Raw genomic sequence first — 17,125 nt, 5'->3', positions numbered from 1 at the left:
ATGTTCCTCAAGATCTGTAGTGCCGTCGTAGAGCTTCATGCTGGGTGTCTGAAATTTCTTGGGGATCTCCACGTCACATATAGGCCAAGTAAACCTAAATAACTTATGGCTACCTGCGGGCATTTCAGCTATGGGACGTATTATCCCTGGGATACTGGAAATCATATCCTTCATTTTCTGCAGTTCCCTGGCTATCTCGGGGGTTATCCCCTTATCCTGCATATGTCCACGGTTAATGTATAAATTAGCATTAAATAAACTGTTACCGAGGTCATGGTTAGGTCTCTGGTATCCTGAGCCTTGACGGCTAGTTCCTCCATTGAGGGTATCCTCAGGATAAGGCGACGCCTGCATTGGGATGTCATCTCCAACATGCACTTCAGAGGAAACCATGGGAGATCCTGATGAGAATATGTCGGCTGGTATGGTTGAACGAGGCTGCATGTTGATGAATTCTGGCCTCGTTGGTCTAGATAATTCCGAGGATACCGGAAGATAAGTTCCTCCGTATCCTGATTGCTGCTGAGACGGAGTCCTTGTTGATTGTGTCCCCAAGGATCCTGGATTTTGAAGGATGGTTGATCCTGGAGAACCAAAATCAAGAACCCTGAGCATGATTGGAGTAGCCTCCTGCCCTGGCTTCTTTTTGATTCCTTCAATATCCTTAAATAGCCTCGAGTTGGTCTTTTCTTGCTGCTCCATGTGTGTTTTGACCTGTTTCATCAAAGCAAAAATATCATTGTTAGAAATAACCGGATCTACCCGTGTAGAGGATCCCGCGAATGGTGGAAGTTCTCCTTTAGGTTGAATATTTTTCTTTGGCAATGGTGGAGGTCCTGGGTTGACACTTGAAGCAGTAGTGACCACTGGAGCAAAGACTAAACTAGCTTTTGGTTGTGAGGCCATTGTCAAGAGAGTGTAAAGTAATTGAAAATGAAATAAACGGATTTAATGGAATAAAGCACCGTAGCCCCACGGTGGGCACCAAATTGTTTTGGTCAAAAATTGACAATAGTGATTTTACAACCAAATTAGTAAAATGGGACTAGGTGCTTGTAAAGATAGTATGAACACAGAGATTTGTTGCGAGAAAAAAACCTGCTATCCTTAGGATAACAAGAAAAAAATCCCGGGTGGTGAAAACTATCACCACCCGTTTATTAATAATAAAGGTGATTACAAGTGTGGAGCTCAAACTTGATCATGATTACAGAGAATGCGAGTACTAGTAAATTCTCGAGTGCTAGAGTGTGTGTATGATCATTGTTTAGAGCTCCATTTATAATAAACAAAGTCTAACAACTATTGCCTATAATTTAGGAAACTAAGGAATCAGTCCAATTAGCCGTTAGCCTTTCAATCAGCACGTTTCCTTTCTTGCCACGCTTTATTAGCTGAAAGTGCGATTCTTTTGGGAATTTACGCAACTATCTTTGACCTGGTAAACAAGGAATGTAGCAGACAATACGTTAGTTATGTAACATAATTAGGATACTTGTTACCTTAGAGGATACCGCATCCTAAATTCGTTCTAAATAATGTTTGCTGAGGATACTGAAAATCCGTGCTCTAACAATCCTTAGGGCTTGAACTAAAGGAAGCTTTATGGTTTCTTCTAGGCATTGTGATAGAAGGATGAGAAAGATAAAGGAGATAATAGAAAAAGAAAGAAGGATGCCTGATGGTTATGCCGAAATTACGCTTATAATCCGATGAAGAAGGAAGATATAAGGGTTTGAGTCTATTAAGTAGGCGCAATTATTTGGTGGCAGGCCACAGTCACATCCACTCTTAATCGACGGTTACGGTGCACTCTTCTCGGGATAAACATGACAGCTGTTCCCCATTCACACCTATCATGTTTGGGGGCAATTGTTGGGACCAGGATCTTTGATCCTCGAAAATCAAGTATCGTTGGTTCAAGGATCCTTAACGGTCAATTTGAGTTATATTCTAATCTATTTTTTTCAGATAAAACACGTGCTTACTGGAATTCCTACTTTTACGGAGAGCATATTTTACCAGGTCCATCCAGCTCGTCCATGTTCGTGAATGGTCATGAAGAAAAAGTAAATAAACGTGGCCGGATTTGTAGGAATTAGTTAGTATACGTTATTATTTTTGTATTTATGTACTGAACCTTGGCTAATCAACACACAACTCTCAAGCACACTTAGAACTCTTAGCAAAAACACTCTGTAATCACGATCAGCCTTGATTCCATCTCTTGTAATTCTTTTGAGTTTAATATACTTGGTAGTGATAGTTTTCACTACCCGAGGTTTTTATGCGGCGTGATACTAGTTACCAAGGGCTTTTTCTCGTATAAATCTCGTTGTCCATTCTTTACAATTACTACTTTGATTATTTTGTTTATACAAGCACCAATCCTCACATACGAATTTGGTTACGTGATCCTTAGACTGATTTTTGACCAAAACAAGGTTGACTCCATGTTTAATTTAAAACCATCAAAACCAGACAGCAAATACTCCTATGTAAAATGTTATTTTTTTTAATTGAAAAAAAAACTATAACAATATCATATTCAAATTAAAGAAAAAAATATGCTCGTTTTTATAGTATAATTTTTTTTTCAAAAAAAATATTAATGTATAAAAAAGTTATCAATGCTTAAAACCATTGGGGAGTTGGGTTAAAAATTGAAAATTAAAATAAGATATGGGCAAAAGATTAAGGGTTATAGGTATAACTATTATTTATATTTACAAATGTTAGATTATAGTTGAATGGTCAATATTGTAACTATTGAATGAAATTGAATAACACGGTTAACTTCTGTGCTTTACTGTGAGAATGACGCTCTTATTCAAGATTGTATCATGTGCAATATAGCTTGTAAATCCCTTAATGTACGTTTTAATTTGCCCATCTCTGATATATTATATATAGTATAGATATGTTTGGACTTGTTAAATGTCGGTATACACTTGATTATGTGCTCTTGACGGCATGATTCCATTATCACAATGCACATAGATTAGGATTTCCCAAATAGCTCATGACTCAAAATTTGTTTGGAAAAAACTCTGTAATGATTGGACTGACATAGCACAAGGTCGCAGAAATTTGACAAATTGTTAACGTGGTGCGAAAGTGATGTATCGGTTTTGTAGCAGAGAAACATTTTTGTTAAAATTTTGATCAAAGACTTTTGTCATTGGGTGAAAGGACTATTTTGGTATTACAATGTTATTGTTACAAGAAAGCATTCGTATATTTTAGTCCTAGAGGTAAAAGAATATATTGCATGACCAATCATATAAATATACCAAAATGGCTATTCGGCGTGTTCTTTCAACTTTGGCGACAATTAAAGACGATGGCAACCAATCCTTCATTGTACTATACGTCTATCGCATGTTTTTCCATGGGTAAAGAAACGCAAAGGCGTGTATCTTCTGATCCAATAACAAATGATGGCATGTTCATATTATGAATAGACTGAATAGTTAGTTTTAACCATTTTCTAAATAGAACACATTGGGTTATAAAACATTCTAGATCCTCGATCATAACTTAAAATCAGGGGGCTCAGACTTGGTCCTTAACTGGGTTGTGGCTTAGCGAGTCCTAACTTAACTCTCTTTAACTATCAAAAACCAAAAGAATATCGTGTTCGCAGTCTCGGTTGGGCCAAAGACCAAGCCTAATAAGTAAAACACATCGAGTCAACTCATTTGTGACTCACCCAGAATTCTATCTTTTTGTAAAGGGATATGGTTTTCATAAACCCGCCTGCCAGCAGATATTAAAGTCCCAGTGTATTGAGTCAGTCAAATGTTGGGTCAAAGTACAAGCAAACCACGTTAGATATCCATATGAATAACATAATATGCTAACAACTTTAAGCAACCATGAGCATACTTTATCATCATTTATAGCTCCAGTGAGACCACTAAAGTACCTAAAACTTCAAACCACAGAGCTTATTTTACATGGAATACAGAGACTAATAACTTCACAGTCAGGTTAGACACTTAGACGGTATCCACAAAAACAATTTCCAGTCCTATCCAAACGGATTACCACCAACAGAAGCTACAGGACCCTGAGCTTGAGTATTCCTAAAAGATATATTACAACAATGCAGCAATAGTGTTAAATTATAAGTGTGCATGCATATATGATAAAAGTATATATGAGAGGGACTTATGGAATCTGAATGCTTGGTGCTTGCCCTGCCTTGAATACTAAGGCCTCTGCATAATCATATTACAGGATTATTAATAATTAAACAACGTAAGTTCATTTGTTTGTTGACATCTTACCTTGTGATGTACCAGGAGCAAACGGTATTGAAGCAGCTGCACTATCAGGAAACCAAGGTGATGGCAAAGCAGATTGCATAGAGTTCATGTCAAAATACTGCAGTGTAAATACAGCATATTAACTCATACGCACTAAAATGAAAATTATACAGATGATTTCATATATCCCCTCAAAACTTGGTATAAGATCATATGTAACTAACATAATATCAAAGATACCCGTTTTGAAATTCATGACATCTATACCCTTCCTTTAAACCTTGCATAAGATATAAGAGTTTGGAGTGCAAGGAAAAAGAGAAGGGTATAATGGTCAAGTTATCAATTAAATTTAATCAAATGAGTAAATATAAAACATGTATTTTGAATGGGTATATATGAAACTAAACTTTTTGGTTGGGTATATATGAAATTGCCCCAAAGTTGTATGCATAGAATTTACCATGTTGCTAGTTTCAAAATCAGTGTCGCCAGGAAAATCAAATGGATTGTGAGATTTTGCATTAGGCCCATGCAGTTGCGCTCCATCCTGAATATATACACATAAAATAATAATATTAATGAGATAGCATCAATTCAGACAACTAATAAACATAAGCAAATCAAAATCAATCAATCAATCAATCATGCCCAGTAAAATCCCACCGACAGCAAAGCTATAAGTAGGGTCTGGGGAGGGTGGGATGTAGGCACACCGTACCTCTATCCAAAGGAATAAAGAGGTGGCTTCCAGAGAGACCCTCGGCTCTAAGTACATGTGTATGAAGCAAAATAAAGGAAAATAAAGCAAAATAAAGGAAATCAAAGTTTAACAGTTATATAAAAACTACTACTAATTATAATAATATTAATAATAAGATCACAGTTTAACAGCTATATAAAAGCTAATAATAATTATAATAATAATAATAATAATAATAATAATAATAATAATAATATATGTAAGGGAAATACCATTATGGTATGTGGCCTAAATAAGTTAAGTCTAAGCCCTAAGGTATTCAATTCTCTCTAAAAATCCTTAACTTTAATTCTACTTCTCCACAAATTCCTATCCTCAACCATGTCCTCGGAGAGGTTTAGGTCTATCAAATCATGCCTAATCCTCTCATCCCAAGTCAATTTCGGTCGTCCTCTACCCCTCCTCCCCTCTATAGTAATGTTTTCTACGGATCTAACAGGATTCGTCGTCCTCTACCCCTCCTCCCCTCTATAAGCAAATCAAAATAAAGGAGAATAAGTAAAAGAGATGTCCTGTACCAGGATCGGGACTTCAGTTGTGCTAACAAAAAGAGTAGATCTAGTATCCAAATCAACTTCTTTCATCTTCAAATTCTGTGCATTCATATAACAAATTCAAAAAAGAGCTGCTTGCATTAATATTTTAAGCAATGTAACCGTTATTCCTAGCTAAATTAATACCTCCGATATTCCCCATGCCAAATATGGATCAGCAACTAAAGGGCCTTGTACAGGAACTTGCTCACTACTCTTTGTATAAACGCTTTCAAAGGGTATGGTAGATTTTTTAAACGAGCTCCATGACTGTCAGCAAAATTTAGGATTAAACAAATCTCTTATTATGTTGGAGTAAACAAATATATATTGCAACGATGACAATATAAGATACCTGAGCATGATTATTGTTATTTTGTATAGTTACTGGGACACTAATATCTTGCTGACTGGGCTGTGCATGCCAAGGCATGTCAAAGGTGGCCCACCCACCATTCTTCTGAGTAGTCGCATCCATTGATTTATCACTTAAAGTTTCAGTTGACTGCTTCTGTGGCATAACAGTAAATAAATCAAAATCAGGTCCAAAAGCTTTGAACTCCTGATCTACATTCAAAGTTGGTGCTGCAGAAGCTGAAGATGCATCCAATAACTCAAATAGGTCCAAACCATTAAACTTTCCAGGTTCAGCAGAAGATGCTGATGTGGTGGGCTGAGGTGGATTTGGTGCACTAAAAAGATCCAAACCATCAAACTTTCCAGGTTGAGTAGAAACCGCAGATGTGGCAGATTGAGGCGCATCCGGTGCACTAAAAAGATCCAGACCACCAAACTTTTCAGGTGCTGATGTGGCAGATTGAGGTGCATCTGGTGCACTAAAAAGATCCAAACCACCAAACTTTTCGGGTGCTGATGTGGCGGATTGAGGTGCATCTGGTGCACTAAAAAGATCCAGACCACCAAACTTTCGGGTGCTGATGTGGCGGATTGAGGTGGATTCGGTGCACTGATAAGGTCCAAACCATCAAATTTTCCAGATCCTGATGAGTGTGACAAAGGGGGGGGTGACTGTGAATTGGATCTCAGTAAATCACCTCCATTAGTCACTGAATAATCTGAAACCCTAGCATTAACCACCTCATTTGCAAACGTGTCTTCCTGCACATGATCACTTAACCGACTTGTACTAAGAAATCACAACATGCCTCTGTCGGATCCAGGTTTTTTAGTAAGTGCAGGTGCTTGTTTCCCGTACCGGCGTTCTTCATATTGATAATCATATGGTGGACTTTGAGAGTAAGAATGATATGAACTAGCCCGTCTAGTTTCATCCTCATGGTTTCTATGATTCTGTTACAACAATTGCCAAATTTAACATGTTAGTTTGCCAATAAATACATAGTTTTTAAAAATGGATTACGTAGGCATACTAAGTTTTTGAAGTTTTTCATTAAGGTTACTAACTATTAAAACAAGTTCAAAGGTCACCTCCAAGTATCAATATGATTTCGTTTATGACGATTCCATTATTCTTAAAGGTCGTGGTCAAGCTTAGGGTTGTTCAAATGACAAGCGTACCACTGAATTTAGTAGATTCATGGGTATTTTGGTTATTTTAAAACTCTAAAAGAGCTAAAATTAAATTTAATGCCATTATTTTTAACGATCAAGCTGTTTGAGTTTAAAATGCAAAAGTGCCCCTGCATTTAGCAGATTGATGGTGATCTTTATACAACTGAAAAGTGCTAAAAAATTTATTTAGGGGCATTTCAACATTTTACAAAATTCCAGCAAGTTCTTTCTCTGCTGAAATCAGCATAAACGAAAGGATGAATTTCATATACATGACCATTCTACCCTGATTTTATGAAACTTTTAAGTTATTACCTATGAACTTTTATGGTTAGAATGGATAAATATGAAAGTTTAAGGTTTTAAGAAAGAGAAGAGTAGAATGGTAATAACTTTTTAATGAAAAGGATAACTATGATATTTTAATTAGTTTCAAGAAGTAGATATGATATTTTCATGTTAGATTGGGTATATATGAATATATGATATTTCAGAAGCTTCATCATCATCATCATCATCGTACTCAGTATATCCCACCAATAGCAAAGCTATAGTAGGGTCTGAGGAGGGTAAGATGTAGACAGCCTTACCTCTACCCCATAAGGATAGAGAGGCTGCTTCCGGTGAGACCCCCGGCTCGATATGAAATTCAACCAAAACGAAAAAGTAGCCTCTAAAGTCGTGTTACTATTTGGGTGGGGCTTTAGTGATAACTTTTGACTACTTGGGAGTTAGGTGGCCTATGTGCATATTATCCCATTGAAAATTTTATATATAATTAATTAGCAGGTACACTACCAGTATATCTCTAGGAGGTTTTCCAGACGTCTTTGAAGCAAAAAATTTCTTATCCACGTATACTCTCTTTATGAAATCTCGAACTTTGTCTACATTGCTGTAATACATAGCATGCATAAGAAAATTTATTTATAATACTTTCAATTCAAAGAATAAATGCAAAAGTGTATCACCTGTTATCAGGAAGTCTCTGTTCCCGTGGATCCCAATCTCTAAGAAATGTTTCTCTTGCACGCTGGAGAAGCAAATATCTTGTGAAATAATAATAAATAAACAAATTTCTACATGGGAAATATGGATTTAACTTCTTGTGGCATTTGTACCAGATTACCACCTTCTTGAAGGGCTTCAACTTCTTGTGAAGTGAACTTGGACATTGATACGGATTAAACACGGTGAGTAAACTCACGGCTGCAAATCGCATTAAGAAAACTTAATTATGATGTTATAAAATGACAAATTATACATCCATGTTTTACCCAACATTCATGTGCAAAATAACATTGAATAAAAAACTTAAACTGAGTAGAAAACTCACTGTATCCCACTACATGTCATGCAAACGAACGTCCAGAAATTTGTGCACACGTATTGAGGTCCCTGGTAATCAAATATTAAAAACAAAATACAGTCAAAGAACAGTGAGAATCAAAAGAAACTGTTTAAACTAATCAAGAAATATCACTGTTAACTCTTAAAAATTTACATAAATAACTGAATGAAGGTTACAGTTGATTATAACAGATTAAATATATAAACAAATTGTGCTCCATTCCATCCATGTCATAACAAAAGTGAAAAATCCAAATTAAAAAATGCCAAATCAGTAAGCATCAAGAGAATAGTAAGAATCACTGTCAATTTTACATACAAATAAATATTGAAATCCAAGTTTTTATTCTTTGTTTCAATCCCAACATGATGATCTGTACGCAATAATTCTATGATAGATTTGTACATTGGAGTCTTGAAATACAGTAGGGGAATAAACGGGCCGAGCCACTCATGAGCTACTTGAGGTCGGCTTGTTAAAAACTCGAATCGAGCCGAGCTTAAACGAGCTCGAGCATAAAAATAAGCTTGTTTCATAAACAAGCCTATTATTTATCTAATTTATTAAATATATAATTATACGTTTTTATAATAATACCTATTATTATTATTATTATATATAAAAGTATAATTCAAAAATAAGTAAATAAGATGCATTTTGTTACATATTATAATTATAGTTGAAAAAAAATAGGTATAAATATCAGTAAAATAATTAATAGATAATAAGCGAGCCGAGCCCAAGCCAAGCCTGAGGTTGAAAAACTATTGAGTAGCAGAGGTAGAGCCTAGACGAGGTTAATACAGTAGTGTTACATTGATGAGCATAATAATAATAATAATAATGGTATGAATTGAATTCTACAGATGCATATATATAGATGAGTGTGAAGGAACAAGTAGAAACAGAAAAGAGGTAGAATGAATTAAGTAATAATAAATAGCATACGAGGGTGTTGCAGTTGATGCATCTTCGATTCATCAAACCCCTAATAACCTTTTCATTACGCTCCTCCTCCTTCCTATCCTTGATCAATTCGCCTCTTTTAATTCAACCAACTGAATCTAGGGTTTTAGCCCCACAGGTTTGCTCGGTTGATTTACAGACAGACAATTCGTCGTCAGCTCAACCTCTCAACGACAAGTGAAGACACACTAAGTGACCCGGGCAGATTACGGATAATCTGGGGGTTAAGTAATGTTTACCGAGGATGAGGTCCAGCAAAGAAAGTTGTTCTTCGGGTGACCTGCAAAACAGACATCGTAAGCTCGTCACTGAGAAGGGGGGTTCCTCCTTGTGACCACCCTCCGGCGTGAGAATCAGACTAGATTGCTCTGAATATAAGTGTATATTAAGAGATTGCTAGAGAAGATAGGATAATGAGATATCAGATGATGTCCTTACCATTCCAAGGTGTTGGAGTATTTATAGCCGAAGGTAGGTTTCCTAGAAGGTACAGCCGGCTGAATAGTATTCATGTTCTACCAACAGTGGGCTACGCACAAGCCATGCTGGTTTGTGGATAGGCTGCGGCCGACAGTGACAAGGTCGGCTGTATACTGTTCCTTTACTGCCGGCTATGCACTGTTCCACCAACTGTAGGCTGCGCACGTCCCATAGTAAGGGTTGGTGAGTAGGCAGCGGCTAATAGTGACAAACAGTACTAGAGGGTGCTCCTCCTCGTACTGTTGTCAGTGAGCTGTCACCCTGTGATTGGTTCATGAGCTGTTCTGGTCAGATCGTCTGTTTTGCCCATACCTTGGTAGGTATAGTACAAAAGATCTTCCAGAAGCATACGGACTGGCTCATTTGGGCGGGAGTATTCCCGCCTTGCTCATTCCTTCAGGTGACTACTGAAGTAGCAAGAGTTAGTGCCTTGTGCGTGTAGCCTTGCTATCAGTGCGGGTAGCCTTCCCTGATTGCTTGTATCCGCAACTGCGGGAACAAGCGGGGTACTTCACCATTGGGAGGCTTTCCCTGCGGGTACAGCTGGCGTACTGCGCGTAAGGTCTTCTCTGAGCATGGTGGGTCCTGCGGAAGCCGTTGGTCGTTGCGCAGACGTCCCTGTTCAAGGTGAGTCTTGCGGGTCCAACTGGGCTCTGCTGGGACCTACCTCTTCAAGTCCCCCCAGTCCAATGTTCTTCTCATGAATTATTAATAAGTGAGGTGAACTTTTGGACTAGCAAGGGGTTTTGAAAAGGGTTTTTAGTTTTAAGGTTTTCTGTGGGGATTCTTCCCGCGGTTTTCCTAATGTCACGCAGAAATTCCCGACTTTTCTGCTTGATCTTTGGGTATGAAGCGGGTAGGTCTGTAACCTCCTCGCAAGTCAGGAGCGTTGAGTCCCACTTGTATGGATTCTCCATGGGGTTTTGGTAGTTTTCAACATAGTGATCAATTATGTTAAAACCACCAATTCCATCTTGGAGTTTCAAACAATATAGTTCTCGACGTTCCCGTTTGAATTCCCGTTTCCGCAAGCATGGCCCAGAAGATCCTTCTTGGTTTGAATTCCATGCGGAGCGCTAAGTATGTGAAGGGTTTTGCCTTGACACTGTACCCGCACTCGTCTTACGGTTACTTTACTTCCAAGGTATTCCTGACGTCAATTCCTTGCGGGTGCTAAGTATGTGAAGGGTTTTGCCTTAACACTTTACTCGCACCTGTCTTATAGTTACTTGTTTGTCAAGGTAAGGGGTATTTTCCCGCTTTCGAATCTTTTTGAAATTTTGAAATTCGAAGAGTTGGTGAAACGATAAGAACAGTCCAAACTATTGAAACGTCGTCCGACGGTTTCTTCTGACAGTGTCAGGACGTGCAGGAAGTTATGGCGACGTGACAGTATATGGTCATTCCAGGCGCTTTTTCAGGCGCTTTTTCAGGCGCGAATTTTCGGGCGCGTGGCCGCGAAATTACTGGCACGCGTCCTTTCAACAGCTGTTGCCAGCTTGCTTTTTGCCACGTGTCATAGTTTCATTGCACCTGCGATTTCTCTCTCTTCCGCATTAAATTCATCGCATTAATTGCGATTAGTATATAAAGGGGGAGAGGGTCCTTTGTAATCCACACTTTCACTTTTCTCTTCATCTTCAAAACGATTTCCGGTGAATACTCACCTTTTCAGTCGAGCATTCTCTTGAAATCGTTCTCTTTTTCATACCTGCAAGATGTCTTCTGCTTACGACCTTGAGGCTACAGCCCAGGAGGCTGGGGTGTACGCCGAGCACCCGTCATCCACGTCCGACAAGGATGACAAGAGTACTGCTGGCGAGTGCCAGTGTGCTCTGCCTGTCGATCTATATCAGTACATCGTCAGGAAGTTCATGCTCGAGTCTCTCGAGCCTGAGTTTCCTGAACCTCATCAGACGGTGTATGATGCCCCCAGAGGCAAGATCGGGGTATATGCCGCATTCTTTGTCTATGGGAATCTTAGGTTCCCTTTGACAAAGTTTGTGTACCGTGTCCTGGAGAGGCACGGTGTACACCTGACCGAGGTGCACCCGATGGCGATCGCGAAGATTCGCCACTTCGAGTGGGTGTGCCGGATTCTGGGCGTTGAGCCCTTCGTCGACCGCCTGATGACCTTCTACTCTTGGAGGTGCATCCAGGGGTGGTATACTCTGATAACCCGGATCAAGGGTTTGAAGATTTGCGCAACCCGGCATTCTTAAGTCCAAATGGCATCATTTGGTAACAAAATGTGCCATCGGGCGTCCGAAAAGCGGTTTTGTCCTGATCATCAACGGCCATGTGGATTTGATGGTACCCCTTATACGCATCCAGGAAGCATTTAAGGCGAAACGGTGCTAACGAATCCACCTTAAGATCAATTTCGGGTAACGGATAACAATCTTTGGGGCATGCTTTGTTTAAGTCCTTGAAATCTATGCACATGCGCCATTGTTTGTTATTCTTCGGTACCATAACGGGATTTGCAACCCATGTTTGATATCTGCTAACGCGTACGATGCCTGCGTCAAGGAGTTCCTTGACTTGGGTTCTACACGCGTTAGTTTGTTCTGGCCCCATTACTCTGCGCTTTTGTACGACTGGCGTAACAGCCGGATCGCACTTGAGCTTATGCTCTGCCTTACTTCGGGGTACACCAGTCATGTCAGCTGGTGTCCACGCGAAGATGTCAGCGTTTTTCTGTAATAAGCGTTTGAGTAAGGTGCGTGTGGGATCAACAACTGTTGGGTCAATGGAAACGGCCTGGTCAGGGTATTTGCCGTTGAAGGCCCATCTTTCCGGTTCGGTGATGGTTGGTTTAGCCATCTTTGGTTTGGGTTTAGATGAGACAGATGCGATGCATACCTGGGGAATGCCGGTGATCATCGCTACACCCTCAGCTGTTGGCCATCCCATCATGCCGTGGACTGAAGATACCACGGCGTTGAATCTTGCCATCCCGTCTCTTCCGAAGAGAATTTCGTATGTATGGTGTGGCTTCCTCATCACGAAAAAATCCACGTCTTCTGTGCGTGAGTGATTCCCGTCCGTAAGAGTGACGGGGAAAGATAGGATACCCAGGGGGTGTTTGTGCTGCCGTCGAACCCTTCCATTGAGGCGTAGATCGTTTCCAGGCGTTCTTTGTCTTCGTCATCTAGCTTGTCGAAGAACTGCCTGTACATCACTGTTGACGAGGCGCCGTTGTCAGCAAGAGTGCGAGAAGTGATGTAGTGCCCCAGCTGGCTTTTGATGACGATAGGGCCTTCTTTGCTGGGTCCTCCTGGCACTCGCGGGAAGCGCACCTCAGCTTCCTTCCACGTGCATGGTTCTGTCGCTCGCCTTTTTCTTCCTCTGATCTTGCCATGAACCATGTTAATGCTGATGTCAACGGGCTTTCGTCCGTTGCCTCTGTACCGGTTATCATTCCTTCCTCCCTTCTTGATTGATGCCACAAGGTGTGCAAGTCTTCCATCCTTGACGAATGTTTCAACAATATCCTTCAAGGATGTACACTCCTCCGTACTATGACCTTTTGTCCCGTGGAAGTCACAGGATTTGCTTTGATCCGCATTAGGTCGCTGCCGGATCATTGGAGCTTTTGGCCATGGTAGTTTTTCGGTTGCAAATATCTCCGTGACGCTTTTGGTGAGTGGCGTCCACCGGTGTTTTCGGCTTGAAGGGTGTGTGTTATCCCTTCCGCCAACAAGAGGGCGAGAGCTGGATGAGGTGTCAAAGTTTACCCTTGACTGCCAAATACGTAGCTTCCTCTTTTTGTTCTGCTGGGCGATCCGAACATTGTTTTCTCTAGTCCTTTGAGTGTAGAGGTGTGTACTCTGGGGAAGATCCCTTCCCAGTTGCTTCTCTGTCTCGGCAAAGCGCTTGGCCGCCGTCATGATGGCATCCCATGTGGATGGCATGCGGTCCTTACCCGTCAATGTGCGGATAAGCTCTGGGTATTCGGCGCCCTGGATGAAAGCGGCGCGAACAAGATCTTCACTTATGTTACCCAGACTCAGCTTTTTGGAGTTGAAGCGAGTGATGAAGTCTAGTAAAGATTCATCCTCCTCTCTAACGCAGTTGAGGATCGTCCACTGTTCTTCAGTATATTTCCTCTGTTGGCTGAAGTGTTGGCTGAACTTGTTCTGAAAGTCCGCCCAATCATAGATGTAGTGGACCGGTAAACGATCGAACCATGCCCTGGCCGCTCCAACCAGAGTCATCTGGAACATATAACACCACGTGGGTTCCGTCCAGTTACTGACGGTTGCCCCCGCAATGAATCTGTTCAAGTGGTCGTCTGGGTCGGATAGACCATCATAAGTGCCGATGTTGGACATTTGTTTGGCACTTCTCGGGGCGATTGCTTCCGCAATGTCCCTTGCAAACTTGGACTTTCCTGCATTTGCAGCAGTTGGTCTAAAGGTTTTGGAGAAGTCACGTGGGTTTTTCCCCGCGTTCGTTGGTTTAAAGGTTTCTCCAAAATTCCTTGTCGGTTGGAAGTCCGTTTCCTTACGCTTCCCTTTTGCCTTATGGCGAGGTTTGCGTCGGTATCGGATTCTTCCCGCTCATCGTCCAAGTACTCACACTCACTGTTCATGTTGAGATGTTGGCGAGTACTGCCGAATTCGTCAGCCTGTTGAAGTGAACGCAAGCGTTCATCCAACTCAGCTTGGAACTCTTTCTGCCGTGCTTCGGCCCACGCCTTAACTTGATCGAGTGTTTGGCGAGGGACCCTCGTCCGTTTCTCCAACTGGGCATCAGTGAACCCCAGTGAAATATTGTTTACTGCACTTGTCCCGGCTTGAGTAACCGGGGTAGTGTTCGTAAAATTTGTATAACCGCCGGTGTTCCCCCCAGTTGCTGGGGTTGTGGTCACCGGGGTTTCTTGGTTACTTACTGGCCTTGGGACCGGAGTAACGTTAACCATTTCTTCAGAAATTTTGAAAAAACTAAGAATTAGTTCTAGCTTTTATGCACGGATGGCGCCAATGAAGAAACACTAAGTGACCCCGGGCAGATTACGGATAATCTGGGGGTTAAGTAATTTTTCCCATGAGGATGAGGTCCAGCAAAGAAAGTTGTTCTTCAGGTGACCTGCAAAACAGACACCGTAAGCTCGTCACTGAAAAGGGGGGGGGGGTTCCTCCTTGTGACCACCCTCCGGCGTGAGAATCAGACTAGATTGCTCTGAATATAAGTGTATATTAAGAGATTGCTAGAGAAGATAGGATAATGAGATATCAGATGATGTCCTTACCATTCCAAGGTGTTGGAGTATTTATAGCCGAATGTAGGTTTCCTAGAAGGTACAGCCGGCTGAATAGTATTCCTGTTCTACCAACAGTGGGCTACGCACAAGCCATGCTGGTTTGTGGATAGGCTGCGGCCGACAGTGACAAGGTCGGCTGTATACTGTTCCTTTACTGCCGGCTATGCACTGTTCCACCAACTGTAGGCTGCGCACGTCCCATAGTAAGGGTTGGTGAGTAGGCAGCGGCTAATAGTGACAAACAGTACTAGAGGGTGCTCCTCCTCGTACTGTTGTCGGTGAGCTGTCACCTTGTGATTGGTTCATGGGCTGTTCTGGTCAGATCGTCTGTTTTGCCCATACCTTGGTAGGTATAGTACAAAAGATCTTCCAGAAGCATACGGACTGGCTCATTTGGGCGGGAGTATTCCCGCCTTGCTCATTCCTTCAGGTGACTACTGAAGTAGCAAAAGTTAGTGCCTTGTGCGTGTAGCCTTGCTATCAGTGCGGGTAGCCTTCCCTGATGGCTTGTATCCGCAACTGCGGGAACAAGCGGGGTACTTCACCATTGGGAGGCTTTCCCTGCGGGTACAGCTGGCGTACTGCGCGTAAGGTCTTCTCTGAGCATGGTGGGTCCTGCGGAAGCAGTTGGTCGTTGCGCAGACGTCCCTGTTCAAGGTGAGTCTTGCGGGTCCAACTGGGCTCTGCTGGGACCTACCTCTTCAACAAGATTAATTAAGTATTGAGGCCAGTCAATTATTATTATTATTATTATTATTATTTGTTTGTGAGTGTACATCCATCCACCCATTCAATTCAAATTTGGCCCGTTATACATACAACTCATGATATGCTCCCTGTCCACTCAATCTTCAAACTTTCCACTTTTTTCCCATTATTAATATCCACTTTCATCATTCTAGTCCCTCAACTTATCATCATCAAACTTTTATTTCTATTTATATTATTAGACCACCAAGCCAAAAAAAACACTAGGTTGAAACAAATTCAGAAAGGATGGTGCATAATTATACATACAAAGTTTAAAAGTATTTATAATATTGTAAGAGTGGTGTCTCGTTTCATTCTAAAGCATTTTAAGTTGTATACAACTATAAACTATAAAGCTTGTTGTTGTGGGCTACAAAAGGGGCTTCAAAAGCTTATGTGGCATGACTTTTAGGCCGGGGCAAGAGAGAGGGACTTCAACTCATTAACGGGTGACAAAGAAGGGACTTCAACGCATGATGGGGCCCAAATGTGGTAACGGGCCTTTCAATTAGAACACGTGTTATAAGGGTTGGGCTTTAACGTGACGTGGCGTTTCAACTTGAGGTTTAAAGCTCCTCCACAACAACCAGAAAACAAATGACGTAATATAGTTATTTAATGGGATAGAGGTAGTTGGACAAACTATTACCTTATATGTTATAGTTAAAAGAAAAATATATATACAAATTTTTTATTGATTTTATAATTAACTAGTTAAGTAGAGTATCTATTAAACGCAAAGGTGATATAATTTATAATGTACATGGATCCACCATCAAAACAAATAAGTAGTTAACCTTATGTTTAACGAAGATATAATGTGTATTGTTTGGAGTTGTGGGCTTTAAAAGGAAATAGTATCTATAAGCCCACATAATCGACACAAATAAATATGTTTTGGTAAAGCAGGCCTCAAAAATATATGACACGTGTTATCGTTTCATGATTACATGAGTATTAAATACTATTGTAAAAAGTACCAAATCCCATCCCGTCTTCAGCTATGGGAAGACACTTCAGGCAACGCGATCGTGGAGTCAACCGCCGCCAAGAAGCAAGTCTAAGCTTATCGCCGCTTGCTACTTTCCTAACATATGACCATTCATTTTTTTCGCCGTGGAATCATAAGACGGGTGATTCTTCGGTATCTGGTAGTCGTCGTGGAATCATGAAGTTTGACGCTGGATCATTTTTCACATATGACGTGAG

The 17,125-nt window shown here is 40.8% G+C and overlaps 1 pseudogene across 1 annotated transcript; it reads right to left on the bottom strand.

Moving 5' to 3' along the window:
• Positions 1-3,793: 3,793 nt before the first annotated feature.
• LOC143593993 (uncharacterized) lies at positions 3,794-16,791 on the bottom strand (annotated as a pseudogene). Its single transcript, XR_013146235.1, has 11 exons — positions 16,714-16,791; positions 8,437-8,498; positions 8,222-8,309; positions 8,072-8,133; positions 7,899-7,995; positions 5,923-6,878; positions 5,715-5,837; positions 5,553-5,627; positions 4,735-4,821; positions 4,293-4,389; positions 3,794-4,223 (listed from the first exon to the last, which is right to left on the bottom strand). The product of XR_013146235.1 is annotated as an uncharacterized LOC143593993 (transcript).
• Positions 16,792-17,125: the final 334 nt, after the last annotated feature.

Source organism: Bidens hawaiensis, unplaced genomic scaffold (assembly GCF_021521415.1).
Source record: "Bidens hawaiensis isolate Kalapana, Puna unplaced genomic scaffold, B.hawaiensis_p1.1 tig00042988_1, whole genome shotgun sequence".
NCBI classification, from domain to species: domain Eukaryota; kingdom Viridiplantae; phylum Streptophyta; class Magnoliopsida; order Asterales; family Asteraceae; genus Bidens; species Bidens hawaiensis.
This window is presented reverse-complemented; position numbering and strand designations above follow the sequence as displayed.